Consider the following 5,903-nt stretch of genomic DNA (forward strand, 5'->3'; position numbering starts at 1 on the left):
GTGAAACCCAATATCTAAGTTACATTCAAACCAGTGTGGGTGGCACTGGGAGCAGGTGGGTAAAGTGTCTTGCCCAAGGACACAACGGCAGTGACTAGGATGGCGGAAGCGGGGATCGAACCTGCAACCCTCAAGTTGCTGGCACGGCCGCTCTACCAACCGAGCTATACCGCCCCCATGTCCTCTGTGTTCCCCGCAGTGTTCCCTCTGTTTCCTGTGATCGAGCTGTGTGCCTCGACTTCCCACCGGATTCTGGACTGCTTCCCTCGATCCTCGACCTGCGCTTGGACACGGACCTCGTCGCCTCGGCTTTCAAAACTGCAGTCATTAAACCTCTTCTAAAAAAGCAGAGCCTAGATGCCTCTGTTATCAACAACTACAGACCACTTTCAAATCTACCATTCATAAGTAAAATAATTGAGAAAGTTGTCCTCCAACAACTAAATCACTTCTTGGCTTCTACTGGCTGCCACAACAACTTCCAGTCAGGATTTCGACCTCTTCATAGCACAGAGACGGCCCTTCTTAAAGTTATAAATGACATCCGTCTAAACACAGACTCTGGCAAAACTTCAGTATTAATGCTTTTGGACCTCAGTGCTGCATTTGACACTGTCGACCACTCAATACTTTTGGACAGGTTGGAAAACTGGGTGGGGATCTCAGGCACAGTTTTAAGCTGGTTCAAGTCATATATACAAGATAGGAACTATTTTGTTTCCATTGGTGACTTTGTATCAGAACCAACCAACGTGTGGAGTCCCCCAAGGTTCAATCTCGGGGCTAGGACAAATCATGCAAAATAATAACATTGACCATCATTGCTATGCCGATGACACCCAAATCTATGTAGCGCTATCACCAAATGACTATCACCCCATAGATCTTCTGTGCCAGTGCATTGAGCAAGTCAAACACTGGATGTGCCAACATTTCCTACAACTAAATGAAGATAAAACTGAGATAATTGTTTTTGGTGCTAAAAAAGAAAGGTTTAAAGTCGTCCAACACCTTCAATCACTGTCCCTGAAAACCTCAAATAAAGCCAGAAATCTTGGGGTTATTTTAGATTCTGATTTACATTTCGACAGTCACATCAAATCAGTAACAAAATCGGCCTACTATCACCTCAAAAATGTAAAAAGACTTAGAGGGCTCATGTCAGCTTAAGACTTTGAAAAACTTGTACATGCCTTTATTACCAGTAGGCTAGACTATTGTAATGGTCTCCTTGCAGGTCTTCCCAAAAAAACTGTCAGGCAGCTACAGCTTGTTCAGAACGCTGCTGCTAGAGTTCTAACAAAGACCAAAAAATGTGAGCACATTACACCAATTCTTAAATCCTTACATTGGCTCCCTGTACATCAGAGAATTGATTTCAAAATCCTCCTGCTCACATATAAATCACTACATGGTCTAGGGCTGAAGTATATTACTGATATGCTCCCACTATATAAGCCCTCTAGATCACTAAGATCTTCTGAGACCAATCTGTTAGCGGTTCCAAGAGTAAACTCAAATCAAGGGAGAGCATCATTCAGTCACTATGCAACAAATAGCTGGAATAAACTTCCTGAAGATGTCAGACTTTCCCCAACTCTGACTACTTTTAAAACTAGACTGAAGACTTTTATGTTCACCTTAGCTTTCAGCTAAATCTTTTAATCTTTTAACTTTTAACGTCTGCACTGTTTTTATTTTTATTGTCTGCATTTTAATTTTGCTTTTATTTTCTTTCATTTCACTTTGTTGTCTGTGAAGCACTTTGAGTCTGCCCTGTGTATGAAAAGCGCTATACAAATAAAGTTGCCTTGCCTTGCCTCTCTCCAGCCCCGACCTCTCACTTGCCCACGGACTGCCTTCTTGACTTGCCCCTCTGGTCTGTCGAAGGATTTATCCAACACGCACATACAACAACCTCTGGTAACATATACATTGTTAATTCTTCACATCGTCTTACACCATTCACATAGAGTAGCATACACACTCCAACGCATAGTCAGTGTCAATAAACCTATTGAACTGATTCCTACCGTTGTGTCGTCTCCTTCCCCCGCCGTACGTAACATAACTAGTAAGCATGGGCCGATGATCCAATCAATTTATGGAACTTAAATGAAAATGAACTCATTAACTTTCTTTCGAAATGATCGGCTTCTTTGAAAATATCTACCAGTTGCATATTTTGATAGCCGTGTCATTACAAATTAAGCTACCTCGACAAAAATGCTACCTTAAGTTTCAAAACACCCATTTGGTTATCAAATAATGCTCCCACTGTAGATTGGCTATTATTGAGTTATTTGTATGATATAGAGTTAGTATATTTTTACAGGAATATTTAGTTATCAAATAATGCTCCCACTGTAAATTGGCTATTATTGAGTTATTTGTATGATATAGAGTTAGTAAAATTTTACAGGAATATTTAGTCATCAAATAATGCTTCCATTACTGCGAGGTCATCGTACATGACTCTCACTATCGTAGTTCCTCGGTGCACACATTTGTTTTCACTGAATTTGTACACACACACTCTGCTGTTTAAGTGGTGATGAAAATGTAGGCGACCCTTATTAGCGCCAACTTCCTCACTCTGTAAGGGTGTCCAAAGTGTGGCCCGGGGGCGATTTGCGGCCCGCAGCTATATTTTTTAATGGCCCACGACACATTCTAAAAATACTTTTACTAAAAAAACATAAGTGGAATAAAACAGAGAAAATGTTAACATGTTGACACTAATAACACACATTCAGGCTGTTTTTTTTTTGTTAAACTTTAATTGCTCAAAAAATAATAATGAATCAAAATCTATGTTATGAATTGACATATTCAAGGCTCCGATTACTTCACATCAAATATTACACTTTGAAATATGTTTTGATGAAAATGATTGCATGTTTTCCATATCAAAACAAAGGTTTTCTTTGACAAAAGGAATACAACATAAAAAACATTTAAAAAAACGACAACTTTTAATCGATGGATCGATCAAAAGTTGATGTAGAGATTCAAGCATTGAAAGTGAAAAAAAATGTTTTCTCAGTTTTATGAGTGGGGCCCTTTTGGGTACCGAAAACCTTTAGTGTAATTTTTTTAAACCTGACATTGCTCAAAAAATAATGACTCAAAATCTATTTTATGAATTATTAACCTGTACAACGTACCAATTGCTTCACATCAAATATTCCTCTTTGAGAGGGGAACATTTCATATTTGCTGTTTCTGATACAAAAAACAATGTGGTTTTATTTTACAAAAAGGGCATAAAACTTTTATTTTTATTTTTAAATGTAACTTTATATCAACGGCTAGATCTTAAGTTAAATGAGAGACTGACGTGTTAAAAAGTACAAAAAAAAAAAAGACTTAAAGCTGTTATGACTGAGGCTCTTTAACATATACAAAACATCCAAATATTGTATTGTTTTCAAATAGAAACATATCAAAATGGCCCCCGCATCCTTTGATTTTTCAGAATGTGGACCTCAGTGGAAAATGTTTGGACACCCGTGGTCTACATGGGTACTGGTCAGAAATATACTTTAAAATAATGACTTACTTACTCTTTATCTGGTAGATGGGTAATTAACTCATACTCAGTAGCGTGAGCTGGCTCATTTCGACAAAACACCGGTGCTGATATATTGTCGTGTTTGCCCAGTTTATTTTTTTTCAAATCAGGGTGCAAGAGGGTTCACTCTGTGCATGATTCTCTCTGAGGTTCTGATGTTGATTCGACCATTGAAATTTGGTAATTTCCCAACCACTATTCAACACAAATACAACGTTGAAACAACATGCTTTTTATAACGTTTAATCAATGTCTGGTTCTGACGTTGATTTGACCATTGAAATTTGGTCATTTCCCAACCACTATTCAACACATATACAATGTTGAAACAACATGCTTTTTGACGACTAATAATTAATGAACCATTGAACCATTGAAATTTGGTCATATCCCAACCAAATATTCTACAACACAAGTACAACGTTGAAACAACATTCTTTTTGACTTTTAATCAATGTCAGTTGGGACGTTGATTTGACCAATGAAATTTGGTCATTTCCCAACCAACAACGTGGATCCAACGTTAGACATCAACGTTATGTCAATTTACAAATGCAACTATTTTGCAAGGTTGTTTCAAAGTCCGTTTTAAAGGACATGTAGGTATAATCAACGTTGCTTCAATGTTTTGTGCCTTCTGAGAAGTTTGCCTCACGATGTTCAGAACTACGCGTGCACTCTATATTTTCCATAAAGCCAACATTCCCTCCCATAAGACATCTTGCAACAAGTCAGACCACAAAAATACTGCTGTTTAAGTTGTTCATGCTTTGTTGCCATAGCTGGTCGCCATGATCGCAGTACTGAGCAGATCGGACGAGGTGGAGCAGCTGGTTCTGAGGAACACCGACCTGACGGACGACCTTTTGCGAACTCTGGCGCACGCCTTGAAGAGCAGCTCGTCCGAGGTCACGCTGCTCAACCTCAACCTCAACCTCATCGGTCCGCGCGGTGCTCACATTCTGCTGGACGTCCTGAGGGTGAAGCCTCAGGTCAGAGGATTACAGTAAGCAGTGCAGTCACACCTGAGTCAGCAATGTACAGTCGCGATCAAAAGTTGACATACACTTGTAAAAAACATAATGTCACGGCTGTCTTGAGTTTCCAATAATTTCTACAACTCTTATTTTTTTGTGATAGAGTGATTGGAGCACATACTTGTTGGTCACAAAAATACATTCATGAAGTTTGCTTCTTTTATGAATTTATTATGGGTCTACTGAAAATGTGAGCAAATCTGCTGGGTCAAAAGTATACATACAGCAATGTTAATATTTGCTTACATGTCCCTTGGCAAGTTTCACTGCAATAAGGCGCTTTTGGTAGCAATCCACAAGCTTCTGCTTGAATTTTTGACCACTCCTCTTGACAAAATTGGTGCAGCTCAACTACATTTGTTGGTTTTCTTCCATGGACTTGTTTCTTCAGCATTGTCCACACGTTTAAGTCAGGATTTTCGGAAGGCCATTCTAAAACCTTCATTCTAGCCTGATTTAGCCATTCCTTTACCACTTTTGACGTGTGTTTGGGCTCATTGTCCTGTTGGAACACCCAACTACGCCCAAGACCCAACCTCCGGGCCGATGATTTTAGGTTGTCCTGAAGAATTAGGAGGTAATCCTCCTTTTTCATTGTCCCATTTAAAGCACCAGTTCCATTGGCAGCAAAACATTCCCAAAGCATAATACTACCACCACCATGCTTGACGGTATTTTGTCAAGAGGAGTGGTCAAAAATTCAAGCAGAAGCTTGCCAAAAACTTGTGGATGGCTACCAAAAGCGCCTTATTGCAGTGAAACTTGCCAAGGGACATGTAAGCAAATATTAACATTGCTGTATGTATACTTTTGACCCAGCAGATTTGCTCACATTTTCAGTAGACCCATAATAAATTCATTAAAGAAGCAAACTTCATGAATGTTTTTTGTGACCAACGAGTATGTGCTCCAATCACTCTATCACAAAAAAACAAGAGTCGTAGAAAGTATTGGAAACTCAAGACAGCCATGACATTATGTTCTTTACAAGTGTATGTACACTTTTGATCGCAACTGTACAACATGGCATGATTGTGTCAGGCTTGGTAAAAAGGATAGGACTCAGATGTAGAGTAGGGAACTTTGACAGGCTTTTATTTTGACAGCTTCCTTTCACCAACAAAGTCAAGGAATAACAATATCTATTTTAACCAAAAAAACTAGTTGGCGAAAAAGGTTCCAAAAAATAGGAAGAACCGAAAATCAGTCCAAACGGAGGAAAACACAAAAGCAAAGACGAACTATAATTAGCGCCGTATATGCTATAAAATGTATTAACAAAAAAACGCTCC

Source organism: Entelurus aequoreus, linkage group LG06 (genome assembly GCF_033978785.1).
Source record: "Entelurus aequoreus isolate RoL-2023_Sb linkage group LG06, RoL_Eaeq_v1.1, whole genome shotgun sequence".
Taxonomy (NCBI): Eukaryota; Metazoa; Chordata; class Actinopteri; order Syngnathiformes; family Syngnathidae; genus Entelurus; species Entelurus aequoreus.